Source organism: Lactuca serriola, chromosome 7, assembly GCF_051521515.1.
Source record: "Lactuca serriola cultivar US96UC23 chromosome 7, Lser_US96UC23_V15, whole genome shotgun sequence".
NCBI classification, from domain to species: Eukaryota; Viridiplantae; Streptophyta; class Magnoliopsida; order Asterales; family Asteraceae; genus Lactuca; species Lactuca serriola.
In genome coordinates this window covers 90047896-90064038 of record NC_136414.1, presented here as the reverse complement: position 1 = coordinate 90064038, position 16143 = coordinate 90047896, and positions in this window count along the sequence as shown.

Here is a 16143-nt window from a genome sequence, read left to right as displayed (position 1 = left end):
GCTACACCGTGAACTTGGTTTTTCACTGGAATTTTCTTCTTTAAAGCTTCAATCCTTCAAAGTTCTAATCCTTGTTAATTCTTATCCATATTCTTCAAGAGTGTTTCATTTGGCTGCAAAATACAATTTAATTCAATAAGTATCATATATCTTTTCAAATAAGCAAAATATTATTTTAAAATGTATTAAGATATTGCCTAAAAATGTGTATAAATATGACAATATCAAAATACCCCACACTTATCTTTTGTTTGCCCCCAAGCAAAATTTATTTATTTTAAATTAAACTTTCATCACGAACATCACATAAGACAATCTATTTTGAACTCAGCCATTATACCAAGACGTCAATGTGCATATTTGTGTCTATGGTTCCTAAAAAACTTCCTAATCTTAAATACTCAGAATCCTTATAAACCTTCACCCCTTAGCTTATACGACACTCATTTCTGCAAACCTATGAATCCATCCTCGGAAATCTTTCTTAACCTCGATGTATTTTGGTTAAGCTACCCAAGCATACATAATCTAGAAAAATTACGACTTTGATACCACAATGGAACTCTTGGAATTCTTCACTTCTTTGATATTTTCTCTTTGACTTCTTTGAATTCACCACCTTTTTGTTTGATTTTTGGTTTCTTAAACTTTTCGATTCTTCAGAATTTTGATCTTTTGACCTTCATACTTTGATAGCTCCAAAATTCTTACAACTTTTTTTTTGTAATTTTCTCTCTTTTTTATATAAGTCACTTTTTCCGCTCAATTCCTACATGCTTATGCAAGGAAGCTTAACTTCAACCTTTATTGGTTAGAGGTATTAGTCTAAATGCAATGACTACATAAGCTCTACTAGATAGATTTCAGGTACATGTTGCAAAACTTTTTATGCCATATAAACTACCAGGTTATCTTTCATATCTCATGGCTTTTCAATAAAACTTGGGAAGCCACAAATATACTATAACATATTTTGGCTTAATTAAACATTTAAGCTCGCATTAGATCATCCCACGCAACACTAGCAACTTAAGTTTTCAATTATCACTAGATTTAATTTTTAGGTTATTATTTCAAATCTATTTTAATTTATTTTAATTTATTTAATTTTTTTAAATTCCTAACAATTTACTTTTTCGACCCCCTAACCTACACTTATTTCATACAATGCCCTCATTGTATGCATAAAATAATTCAAAAGCAATAAAATTTTGAAAAAGGAACAGACTCCCTTGGGTAATAGTGACGAGATCGAATTCTGCACGCGTGTGAAAAACTTGAACACCTTGAGTATGTGACTGGAACTTGGACTGCATTGATATGTGTGTATGTGACGGAAAAATCTGAATCAAAAGGTTGCATCTTCAAAAAGTGTGGTGCCTGAGATCTTCAAAGCATAGCATCTCAATGTGGGAAAGCATACGCCACACTGTAAATTAGAAAGAGTAGAATAAAAAATGTCATATTTTACTATTCATGACGTGGTAAGAGAAGTCACATCGTGATGTCGATATAAATCAAATTCGGAATCATGATGGCGTCAAAGTCAGGACGTGGGAATAAGGCCACGTCGTGAAAACTGGGTGCACCAGAAAATAGTTTTGCAAGACTCTTCCATGCAAGTGATGTGTAATTGATCTTCTTAATGGATTGAGGCTCTTCTCAAAACTCTATATTGATTTCCCCTCTCTTTCTCTAATCTCTTTTCTCGCATACGAAATTCACCCCACACGTATTAAAAATTATGGGCTTCGACTCGTAACACTAAATCACACGAATTTTCTCATATGTTCTTATCTCTATTTTCTCACAATATTCTAATAAATCTGCAACAAAACAAAGATTTGGCAGAAAGTAGAAAAACAACCATCACATAATTCAGTTACAAGTTTTTAAACATACCAAATAAAAACTCAAAAACAAAAACACACCAAAAATAATAAAGAAAATAAAAACGACTAAAAATAAAAGGATAGATATCAATAATCATCATCGCCATCTCTCGCTCCACTTGTCCTGGCTCCATCTCCTTCTCTCACGTATAGTTCCTCCCATGTCGGAATATAAGGGTAATGAGGCGGCATGGTCGGCGGTGTGAAAATAAAACATTGATTGTTTAATTGTTTGATAATTAAAACCCTCATGGATATTATCCAAATAAGTACCAACCCGATTTTGGAATGGATCGGTTGGTACCCCACCCTCAAAGTGTTGAGGTGGTTGTTGTTGTCGGCCCCTTTCCCCATGAGCTCTAACATTCCTCCTTCCTCTTTGCCTCGGTTTCTCCCCTTGTTGACCAATTGGTTGTTCATCATCTTCCGGGGGTATTACATATCCCCCGCTAGTATGCACCACAACTCGCATAAGACTCAAAAATTAAGTCATCAAATCCGAGTCCTTAAAACGTGTCAGATTCTAAATAAAATCAGGACTCAAAATCCCATAAGAGCGAGCTAGTCGAGTGACCAAATGTCCACCAGTAATAGGACAACTAGGTCAAGAATTCAATGCCTTCGTACTTAAAAATCTCGCAAGCATGTAGGGAAGATCACAAAAAACTCATGGTGTGTTGATGCTCCAAAGATGAATAAATTCTAGGAAGTCACCTTGTCACCATGATGTTTGTGATTAATGGTGAAGGTGATCAACTAATTTAAAAACCGATAGATAGGTGACCGAATCTGTCCTTCGCTAGCATCTCACAAACTATACTCGTGGTTGGAAATGGTTCTCCAAAACTACACGCCAAGTAATCTCATGGTGAAGTCTTGAACACAACCTTTCAAAAATAAGATAAAATGCGGTAATTGTGTTTTTGCTTCTGTATATAACCCCATTCACTAAGAAAACTCATGTAAGCTACATTCACGATAAACACCTCCTAATCTAAATGCAAGGGCCTGGTTGAAAGTTGGGTCGGTTGTCCGTTCTTCAAAACTAACTGTGGAAAAAAAACTCAACAGACAACTCTCAGTAAACCAGATCTTGAATACAAAATAAATTACGCCATCTGTTGCGTTGGAAAGTGAAACCGTATCCTATAAAGAGCTCGCTCCAATAGTGTTCCACTTCGGTTACCATGCCAACCCCACTCGGCCATGACCAATCGATTACGAGTGCTAATGCAAACTCCCAATTGTATAATCATCCAAGTTTATTTGAATAATTGTTGAGCACGGATTGTGAAACATTTTGTGGGAATCGGTATAGTGGATGTATACTAGGAACATCAATGTGTTCTTTTTCTTCCGAAATTGCACGCCTTGGTCCCATGATACCTGAAAGATTTACAGCAAGAAAAACAACAAAATCACCAAACAGTTAAGCAACAAAACAGAAAAACCGTCCACCCAGTTTTCACATCGTGGTCACAAAGACCATGTCGTGATTTCGGTTCGATATGTACACTACTTTCATTCATTTTCATGGCTAGTCGAACTCAAATCTATGTTTGGGGTTTGTTTAAGACTTGATTCTAAGTACTTTCAAGTAACATGCAGCATCTAAATCGCAAAAAAATGAACCAATTTTGACATTTAGGCTCTAACACAAACCTTAACTTCAAATTACTAAAAATTTAAGGAAATTAAAGATTAAGGAACTCATAGAACATACCTTTGATGATAATGACGTAATATAGAAGTAGGAAAAACAAGATATTCGGCCGAAATTGAAGCGTGGGGGGACCAGTTCCAAAATCACGACGTAATGGTAGTGAAAAAGTGTTCAAACAAAAGTGACTGAAACTACTTCAAGTGCATGACTTTTACTACTTCACGTCATGGTTTTGGGCTTCACGTCATGGGCCGTGTCTGGGACGACTTTATGGGCTATTGGCATGTTGGGCTAAATTGTTTGATTGCTTTAATCCAAATGGTCCATAATAAAAACTAGTTTTTTCCTTGTATTTAATTTATGAAAAGCATGATTATTGATAAGAAAATGTTATTAATAATAAAAATTCATTTACGATAAAGACCCACAATCGATTTTTACCTTTTACTAAAAAATAAGATGACTATGATTATGATTTATCCTCAAACTTAAATAAATATGCAAAAATTAAAAATGTAAAAACTAAAAGAACGAAAAGAAAAACGTAAAACGAGCTCGGGTTGCCTCTCGAGATGCGCTTCTTTTGATGGAGTCATGAGTCAGACTCTGTGCCACCTACGTTGTATTGTTTGGAGATACGATCACCATTGGCACCTTTTGTACCCTCCATTGTTTCTTGTACGCTTGCACCCTTCTTAGATATGCTTTCTTAGAATTTTCTTTTTTCACTTTAGAATCACCTTCCTCGAGCTTTCACTCACCCCTTTATTCTTCACAACAAGTTCAGGTCCTTCTTTTTCTTTTTGTAGCTCCTCATATTCGACATCCTTGATATGGGCTTATTTAGTCATAGAAATCATTCATTATCTTATTAATTATTGTTGATTTTATATCATTTTATGGACAAAAGGTACTAAATTAGCTTAATATTTCAATTTCAGCAATAAAAGACATGCTCGGGTGAAAAAGGAAGAGGATTGAGTGATTGGAAGCTTGGATCTTGGATTTTGAAGAAAGAAGGATGTTGCTGGACAGCTTGACCCCTCTTCAGTGTTTTGGCCATATCTCATGAACCGTAACTCCGATTGATGAGATTCAAAATGTTCTAAAAACTAGACACAATTTTAGACGACTTTCGTGTTTTGAGAAAATGTTGATTCCATGTAAACTCGACGAGTTTTTTAGAATATTTTCGATTTAAGGATGCCTTGCCGTACACGCTGTATACGCGGATTATCGAAAAAACTCGACGATTTTTTGGTGAAAACTCGTCGAGTTGACACTGTTTTCAGAATTTATATATAGAAACTCTTCTCATTCAAACCCTAACTTTTGTTGGAGGCTAGCTGCGACTTTTGAAGACAAGAAGGGTTCTTGGAGCTGCTATTTTCGAGATTGCAACCTAAGAAATAATTTAGAAGAGAATCAAAGGCAAATAATCATTCTTATTTTCTTAATCTTTGTTTTGAACCATGTTTGAATCATTAGATTTTGATTTTAGATTATTACTTGCTGTAGATATGAGCTAAAAGCTTTTTACTTCTATTTGGATGAGATAATCTTATGAACATGGTTTGATTGAGTGGTTGAATTGATATTAATTTGGTTATTCATCTTGTTAAGCTTATTAAAGATCCTTATGTATTGATGATAAATGTTTTTAGTTAACAAATAAGTGATTGAGTTGCATGAATATCTTCTTGATTACTTGATTCATATAGTTTTATGAATATAAGATTGTATGCCTAGGAATAGTGAATATGAAACTAGGGTTAACTATAAAATATGTAAATCAATGTGTGAGCATGTGTGATGAACAACCATACATGAATTGATTGAATTAAACCAATTTGATTAATTATTATTATAAGTCTTACTTGATACGAACTGAACACTAGGAAACTCGTTAGTTTAATCAGTTGGCCATTGTTTGAATTAACTTGTCTACTAAAGGATTGGTAATAATGAACATGAACCCAATCACATTAGGAATCGGAACCATTGACATATTAATCCATTGCACCTACCACGAAATCAACCATAGGAATAAGTGAATCGAATCTAAACAGAAGTCTCTTTTATCATTGAATCTAGTTGTCCTTTCTTGTTCTTCTTAGTTGTTAATTGTCTTTGTTTGAAAGTTAATTGATTGATTAGGTTTCTAGTCTTGCAAAACTAGAGAAACCCCCTCTTTTATTAATTGTTTTTAATTAGGTAATACTAGTACTTAATTTGATTGTTACCGTTCCATGTGTTCGATACCCGACTTGCTTAAACTATACTATTAATCGATAGGTTCACTGCCTTTCGTGTGTTTAATTTATGTTTGAAGTAATAGGATTAAAACTAGTGCATTTTACACACATCAAGTTTTTGGCGCCGTTGCCGGGGAACGGCTCAAATCCCCATATTCGAGCTTTCACTCACCCCTTTATTCTTCACAACAAGTTCAGGTCCTTCTTTTTCTTTTTGTAGCTCCTCATATTCGACATCCTCCTTATCCAAAGTTGGTTGTATCAAGTCTTGTGTAACTTCTTCTTCTTCTTCATCACTTGACACCAAAATTTCTTCACTTATTAGAGACTTTTGAGTTTTAAAATCAAATACGTCAAAGAACTTTGGAATTGAAGCTCTAGGCTTAATACGCTTGACTTGTTCTATTATTTGAATTTCTTCTTCCATCAATTTTCCAATTCCTCAAGCTCGTTTTCTTCATCCATAAAGAATACTTCATTTTGAGCACAATCTGTCTTGAATATGTCTTCCACTCCAAAAGTCATTTCATCATCTCCCACTCGTAAGGTAAGCTTTGACTCGTGAATATCCACCAAGGCTCATACGGTATTGAGTAAAGGGCATCCAAGAATAATTGGGACATCTTTATCCTCCTTTATATCGAGCACCACAAAATCTATTAGAAAAATAAATTTTCCAATTTTTACCAAAATGTCCTCAACTATGCCTCAAGGATGAGTCACTGAACGATTAGCCATATGTATCATCATTCTAGTAGCCTTCAATACTGGAAGGTTGAGCTTTTGATAAAATGAATATGGCATTAAATTTATACTCGCTCCAGAATCAGCTAAAACATACGTCTTCATGTTGTTTCAGAATTCACATGGAAGTGTAAGGTGTCCAAGAACTCCCATCTTCCTTGGTATCCCCTCCATAATGACCATGGAACTTTGCTCACTAAGGACTACATTGGAGGTCTTTTCTTGTTGTTAGCGAGTGTCAAGTAAGTCTCGAAGAAATTTGGCATATTCAGGAACTTTTGCCAAGGATTCAATAAAAGGAGTATTCATATGAATACCCTTTACTTGCTTCATAAATTTGATATGCTCTTGCTCCAATGGGTGAACTTTGGATCGAGAAGGAAACGGTAAAGGAGGTTGATAGGCTCGAAGATTAGGAAAAAAAAGATTATGCCCAGATTGAGCCCACGTCGTGAGGATTGAATCCTCATGTCGTGATGACGGTGTTTCGGCAACAAGTTTTTCTTTGATTTTCTTTTGCTTTGCTGTGATTCGGACAACTTTGTCTCTTCTTCCAAGGCCTCTAAGAACTCAGATATGGTGTCTTCTTCGGTAGTGATGGTCATGACATGTGGTGGCGGTTTATTATCGGGATTTATAGGAGGTAATCGCTCGTTAACCAATGTACTTAATTGACCGAGTTGAGCTTCAATATTTTTGATGGATGCTTGATGGTCAGTTGCATCGTCACATTTTTCAGAAGCTTCCATAAATCTATGAAGCATCGACTCCAAGTCTACTTTTTTCTCGGGTTGAGGTTGCTCCTTTTGATAAAAGCCCCGACCTGTATGCCTATGCTTCTCTTCTTTTTTCTTTATATACTCATCATAAGGAAACCATTCCTTCTTTGGCTTCCTCCAATCTTCATCGTAGCGGTCTTCACTTGAGTAGAACACTTGAGTTTTCCTATTCCCATTTTCGTCTAAATGGAAATCTTTCGTTAAATGTAGACCGTTACAATTTTCACAACCCACACACATCGCGTGTATTGATTGGTCCATCTTGGTCATTCTTCTATCCATGCTACTTAACATTTCCATTACCGTCGCCATATCTTCCCAAACACCCATTCTCGATCCCCGTAGCTCCATCATTACGAGGGTTGTGATATTCCCGTGAATGCTTTGAAAATGTTTCGATTAATTTCTTTAATTTCTGCGGGATTCTTCTTCGTTAAAGGTCCTTGAGAATCAAGGAGTTGCCTTGTCATGATGTTCACCCCATGATAGAAGATCGATACCTCTTGTTGCTCATTTAGATAATTTTGGGGACAATTTCTTACTAACCCTTTGTATCTCTCCCAAGCCTTGTACAAAAACTCCCCCACTTGTTGCTTAAAATAGTTATGACCCTCTTAAGTTTAGAAACTTTTGATGGTGGGCAAAATTGTTGGAGGAATTCTTTGCGCATATGTGCCCAAGTGGTAATTGAACCTGGTGAAAGTGCCTTCAACCAGTCTTTAGTTGCACCTTTAAAAGTAACCGTAAGCATTCTTAACAAGACAGTCTCTCGAGGTACATTAGGAATGCTGAAATAGTCAATTGTGTCATTGACTTCATTGAGGTGCTTGTATGCATCTTCATGATATTTTCCAGAAAATAGAATATCATTTAGTGCGATAAGGATATGTCCCTTAAGCTCAAAGGTAGCAGTACCGGGAATTGCGGGTTGCACAAGTCCTGGATCGGTGTCCTATCGTATTCTTTTCTTGTAGGCCTCCATCGTCATGTCAGCAATGTCTGTCATGATGCTTTTTAGGTCGCTTTCGGGTTCACTACTTGACAGTTTCTGATTCGGGCTCGTAATCGGATTCCTTTTTGGTAGGAGTCTTCTCAAAGCATTCGATTTTGCTATGTTCTTTTGGAATTTTGCTTGGTCCTCCTATGTTTTTGTCCTTCTTTTTATGAAAAGCTAACTCAGGATCTTCAAGTAGTGGTGTCAATGGTGTGTTTGATCCACGGGTCATAAACTACTGCAACAAAAACAAAAATAAAAACATAAAAACGAACAAAAACTAAGGTGTTGTTTATTTTTTGTTTACAAATCTTCTTGTCCTCTTCTATCTGCACCGTGCAGACCACGCGCAGATATTAGCATTCGCAGACTATTTGTTTTTTTTAAGACTGCAGACTTAAAAATGTATATTTGCCCTCTTCTTGGTGCAGATGTGGACCATAGTCTTGTAACATCTTCAAACATCTTCTAGCCTAAAAAACACATATATCTTTACTTTTTTAGTTTTTTTTTTAATTTATATTTGTTCCAACTTTTTTAATGATAAACCATTTGAAAAAAAAAGTTGTAATCCTTTAAAAAAAATGTTCGACGACACAAACATGATATTTTTGACAAATTTATAAATAGAGATTTATTATAATAATGGTCGTTGAAGTTTTTTATATAAATATGAAAAAAAATCAATAATATATTCATATATTTTTATGCCAAATTTTATAAAACATTATTTAATACAGTATCGTCAATTTCTTGGGAAATGTTAATGATACGCTTTCAATTGATTTAATTGAAAAAATCGAAGTTTATTTTTATCCATTTATGTATCAAATTCTTTGATTCCTAATTACAATATTTAGGTATAACTTTATAACCAAAATTGTTTGTTTTTATCAAATATATACGTTAATTTGTACCATTTTTATTTTCACTTTTTATATAATAATACATAAAAGTTGATCTAGAATTGTTAATTATTTATAAGAAAGCCATAAAAATATTAAAAAATCATTTTGAAGTTTAAAAAATAAGTTTATTTAGATTTTAAGTTTATTTTAGTAGTCTGCAGATGTTAAAAAAACTAACAAACAATCTTCTTTTTTCAGACTGCAAACGTTTGGTCTACCTCTTCTACTGCAGAGGTCTACAGATGTGGTCCACAGACTGCAGACATTTTGTCTCAGAAAAAACAAACAATACCTAATTAAAAATTTCTACTGAACCATTACCATGACGTGGTAATGATACCGGCTCGTGGTGAAGCAGATAAACTAAACAGTAAACCAAAAAAAAAATGTGAAATAGTTGAGTTCAGACGTGAGCTTTAAAGAGCTCACATCGTGAGTTTAGTAATTCAGAAAAAAAAAAATTAATGCTAAAAATTATCTTTTTGCAGGTTTAACCCCACAAAAAGGATCAATAAACCTAAAACAATTAAATTAAAATTTAAAATAATTGTTCCCCGGCAATGGCGCCAAAAACTTGATGTACGTAATACTATACATACTAGTTTTACCAACTATCTAACTAACTATTACAACATAAGACATTGGACCTATTCGCAAATAATATAATACAAACAATCGGGTATCGAACTTATGGAACAGATTTAATTTACTAACCTAACTACTAATAGATTAATCTAAAAAAAAGAAAAGTCAAAATGGATTTTATCTGAATTTTCAAGTTCAGACAAACTTAAACACTTAACTAATACGATTGTTATCAATATACTAAAAACACTTTCGTTTAGTTCGAATTCACTTCTCCTTTATGGTTAGTTACTAATTATAGATTATTAAAGTTGGTTACCAATTATTATGTAATTAGCAATTCAATTCTAAATTTACTAATATTTTTCTCAATTCATGAACTACCTTTTATGGTCATACACAAGCAAAACACATAATTAACTATTAATTATAGATTAGTTATGTAAGATTTATCTAAGCAAAACACAATTACGGTCACAATTTATGTTCTCCAGGATAGCTAAGATTCCTATTTTTATTATTTATCTAAGATTTGGTCGATCCTAGCTATTGTAATTTAATGGTCACTAAATCATTAGGTAATCAAGTTCATGTAATTTAATCGTTACTAAGTTACGTTTAACTTGAATTTAAGCAACAAAATCAAAACTTTAACATGCTAGGTAATGATAATCAAACACAAGTACAAAACCAACTATTAAAATCCATAAATTAATAAACTAAACCATAGAGTTAAAGTATCATCTAGCTAAACGAAAACAAATAAGTTCAGCTACTCATGGTTGAAAATAAAAACATAAGTTCAACATAAATCAACATGATTAAAATAAATCAAACCGATGTGATGATGTGTTCTTCAATCTCTTAATCTTCAAGTGAATTTCTCCTTCAAATGAATGTTTTGTGCATTTCTTTGGACTCTAAAATTGAATATCTATGATTATCTCTCCTCTAAAAGCTCTCTAAATCGTAAGTGTGAAAGCGTATTTATAGATTCGGAAAATATGTGGCTCACGACGTTAAATAGAGTCGTGACTTTGATAAAAATTTGTATCGGGCAAGGATTCTGACTTCTCGTGTAGTAATCTTATAGAATACCTTCTTCACGTCGTGATGTTGATTGCCACGTTATGATCTTGGTTTTTCGCTGGAATTTTTATCTTTAAAGTTTCAATCCTCCAAAGTTCTAATCTTTGTCAATTCTGATCCATATTATTCAAGAGTGATTTATTTGGGTGCAAAATATAATTTAATTCAAAGTATCATATATCTTTACAAATAACCAAAATATTACTTTAAAATGTATTAAGATATTGTGTAAAAATATGTATAAATATGGCGATATTACTGTAACATATCTTTTATATTTAAAAACAGTTTTATTTATATTCATACCCATTGAGGGGGGGGGGGGGGGGGGGGGGGGTCGATTTCAAGAAAAAAAAATATTAAAATGGAACCAGTAAAATATATACAACCGCTTGTTTATAGGTAAAAAAAAACAATATGATAGCAACAAATATTAATTAGCCCAAAATTCGAACAAATAGCCCAAACTTTAATGACTTTATCTAAACAAATAATAATAGACCAAAGTCCAAACCTTACAAAGTCCAACACTAAATCATATGTTTGTGAGAGTTATACCATAGGAAGAAAAAAAACGTGGGAAGGCAGTCGGCAGATCTATGGTACGAGCAGGTAAAAAAAACATTGCGAGTCTGTGAAAAGCCTGTCGATCTTTCAAGAAAATCGTTTTTGAGACTCTCCAATTCCTATAATGAAACAACTACTGATTTTTTAGGTTTATAATAGTAGTTTTTTTTTATAAAATAATTAATTGTTTAGGTAAAAATTAATAGTTGTTTTCTTTAAAATTAGTTCTTCGACTTTTTATTAGACTTGTTGCTATTCATTGTTTTATATTTTAGGGATCCCTATATTTTAATTGAATAATATTTATTTTACGTTTTTTTAATAAGAGGGAAATTGTATGATGGATGTGTTTTTAAAATCCAAACTTTTAATTGATTGTTTTATATTTTAATTGAAATTAGTTATTGAACTAGGTAATTGAAACTTTTTTTTGCTTAATATATATTTTAATTGAATAGTATTCGTTTTATGTCTTACATCTTTTTTAATAGATAAGAAGATAAGGTTACCATGAGGTAAACAATATGCGAGGTCTGAAAGCTTTGATATTACAAGATAATATTTCAACATATTTTTTATATATATATATATATATATATATATATATATATATATATATATATATCCAATGAGAATTCAAAAAAAATTAAATCATTATTAAATAATAAAATGGTATAATAGTAATCTTGTCTATTATAATTATAGTAAATAATAAAACAATTAATATCTCTTAAATTAACATCATTTAAATTAGGTAAAACCAGTTTCCAAACTCTTTAAAATCATATATGACAACACTAGGGTTTTTTCACGTTCTTGTCTCCTCATCTCGTTCAGAATCATCGACTGCATCATCCCTCACATCATCCCGTCATTGTCGCTTCTTCCTCCTCCCTCTCCACTGCCGGCCACTGTCATTTATCGAAGTAGGTATGCACATGCCGTTGTATACCAACATCACAACCATCGGACAATAGATAAAGATTTCCATTGCAAAATCATAGCCCGATATTGAACTCGGTTTTTATTAATCAAAAGTTTTGTTTCATAGAAATTATATGCCAGATTTAATTTTGATTGACGTGAATATAATGCGTATATACGATTTCTTATAACTCCGAATTTTGATTTTCCATATAGCACCGTTTATTTGTTGCTTGTTAATTGCTTGTTTGTTTCTTTGTGTGTATACTTTTTTAAAACACAAAATGAGACTAAATGAGTTTGAAGGTACTTATTATGTGTATACTTTAGAAATATATGACTTTTAAAATTACAGTATATTTTTTACTTTTGTTGTTTCAATTACTTAATATTTTTGCAAATGATTTAATTATTTTTATTTGTCAATGATATTGTCCATGAAAGTTGTGAAAAACTTTTCATCACTTATGAGTGATTAATTATTCAAAAAAAAATTGTGTGATATTGGTTAGACAAACTCATAGAATTTGATTTTACCAACGGATACTAATAGCAACTTGCCCTTATCACTTTTGTTAATCTTTTACTTTTTGTAGATGGATAAAAAAAATTAGAAATACTAATTTTATATCTATGTGTATCATATGCAAATTATTAATTGAATGTTTACCGGATATAGTGATCTAAAAAGGATCAGTAAAAGAAGCTACATAAACAGTCATACAAAATATCATATGCATATTACATTTGAACCTAGCTCATTCTTTCTTTTTCTCTCTCTCTCTCTCTCTCTCTATATATATATATATATATATATATATATATATATATATATATATATATATATATATATATACATTTATTATGTGGATGTAGGGACCAATGAGAATTCAAGAAAAATTAAATCATTATTAAATAATAAAAAGGTATAATAGTAATCTTGTTTATTATAACTATAGTAAATAATCAAACCAATTAATATCTTTTAAATTAATATCCTTTAAATTAGGTAAAAACCAGTTTCCAAACTCTTTAAAATCATATATGACAACACTATGTTTTTTCACGTTCTTGCCCCCTCATCTCGTTCAGAATCATCGACTGCATCATCCCTCACATCATCCTGTCACCGTCGCTTCTTCTTCCTCCCTCTCCGCTGTCGGCCACTGTCATTTATTGAAGTAGGTATGAACATGCCGTTGTATACCAACATCGGACAATAGATAAAGATTTCCATTACAAAATCATAGCCCGGTATTTATTGAACTCAGTTTTTATTAATCAAAAGTTTTGTTTCATAGAAATTATATGCCAGATTCAATTTTGATCGACGTGAATATCATGCGTATATATGATTTTTTATAACTCCGAATTTTGATTTTCCATATAGCACCATTTATTTGTTGCTTGTTAATTGTTTGCTTGTTTCTTTATGTGTATACTTTTTTTTAAAACATAAAATGAGACTAAATGAGTTTGAAGGTACTTGTTATGTGTATACTTTAGAAATATATGGCTTTGAAAATTACAGTATGTTTTTTACTTTTGTTGTTTCAATTAATTAATATTTTTGCAAATGATTTAATTATTTTTATTTGTCAATGATATTGTCCATGAAAACTGTGAAAAACTTTTCATCACTTATGATTGATTAATTATTCAAAATTCCTTTGTGTGATATTGGTTATACAAACTCATAGAATTTGATTTTACCCATGGGATACTAATAGCAACTTGCCCTTATCACTTTTGTTAATCTTTTACTTTTTGTAGATGGATAAACAAAATAGAAATACAATTTTTATATCTATGCGAATCATATGCAAATTATTAATTGAATGTTTACCGGACATAGTGATCTAAAAAGGATCAGTAAAAGAAGCTACATAAACAGTCACACAAAATATCATATGCATATTATATTTGATTGGTTTTGTTTATGTATGCAGGAAGCTCACTTGCCACTTCAAATATGGGTCACCGAAGAAGCTCACTTGACACTTCAAATATGGGTCACAGAAGTGTACATTCTTCAAGAATTTTTGTAACAACCATCGTTTTATTCCAAAGAGAAAAAAAAATAAATTCAATTCTATAGACCACTAAGGAAAATTAAGTTTATTTAGCTAAAGCATTTTGCATTTTCTAGAGGGATACATTAACAATATGTCATACATTCTTTAAGAATAACTCAATTTCTTGTAAAGAATACATCATATTCTGTAAGAATACTTCATATTTTTTAAGAATACTAATTCTCTTGATATAATTTTCTCATTAAAATGGTTTTGATTCTTCATTATTTCTCTATTGTTGCTGTAATTATTCATTATTCTATAGCTGTTGCATTGAATGAGTTGTTTTCTTTTAAGAATTGTTTCAAATTTAGAAAATTCTTACATTCTTGTTGTTGTAATTCTTTTAGAAATGTGTTTTGTTGTAAAGAATATTTATAAATATTCTTTAAGAATGATTTTTGATTTAGAATTCTGATTTTGGAGATTCTTTTTGAAAGAAAATACATCTATTCTTTAAATAATATAGAAAATAATTAATAGAATTAAGTTTGATTTGGATAAGGTTCCTAAATTTATGGATTTGACTAATTGGTTTCCTAAAATCAAGATAAACAAAAAGCCGATATTACCCCTAAAAGAATTTTAAATTTGAATCAATAATTTATTTTTAATATTCTAAAGCAATTTCAAACAAAAAACTATATTACTCCTAAATGATTTGTTCAGAATTTTCCTTACGTCCACACAATAGATATCATCCACATTATAATTTAGCCCTATATATATATATATATATATATATATATATATATATATATATATATATATATATATATTGTCAAAACATATTTAATAAAAAAAAAGGATTAAGACACCTTATAAGCAATTTCATTGGTTAGAGGGACAATGGATTCATTGAAATGTTTACGAGAAATGGAGTTTGATATAACTTTGTCGAATGTACTCTATTTTTGTCAAAAACATAATACTAATATTGTGGATATAACCGAAAATCTTGTCACTCTGAGACACCATAGGACCAAAGTTACTAATAAATTTCATTTTGAAGTTGAAATTTTCAACACGGTTGTGGATATGCAAATTATAGAATTCGAGGAGTGAGTTGGTGAAATAAGCACCCAATTACTATAATACATGGGGGCTTTGAGTCCTCGTGATTCATTTACTAAATCTAACAAAACAAAGATGTTAAAGTTGAGTGAGTTATACAAAAAAGATTTTGATGATTCACAGAGGATGCAAACTTAATGGTGAAATTGGAGATATATTATCACTCTTTGAATAAAGATGACTGGTTCACTAGTTTGAAGAGAATTTCCAACCTTTCTCGTTTAATGGTGGAAACGAGAAAACGTCGTTCTTATCTTATGGTTTATAGCTTGTTAAAGTTGGTTTTGGTTTTACTCGTTGTGACCGCAACAGTCGAAAGATGCTTTTCAACAATGAAGCTTTTATAAAGAACATATTTTTCTAAATGTCTTTTTATGCCCTTTTATATCTTCCAGCTACCTTATCAGCTATTTTTTAGCAAACGTTATTTTTTCATCAACTAGCATATAAGCTACCAGCTAGCCTAAACTGGTTGATAAAAAATAGCGTTTGATAAAAACTAACAGATAAACTTGTTGGAATATATAAAATGATATAAAATATAATTTAGGATAATGAGTTTTCTATAATTAATTGGAGGTATATTTGGAATAT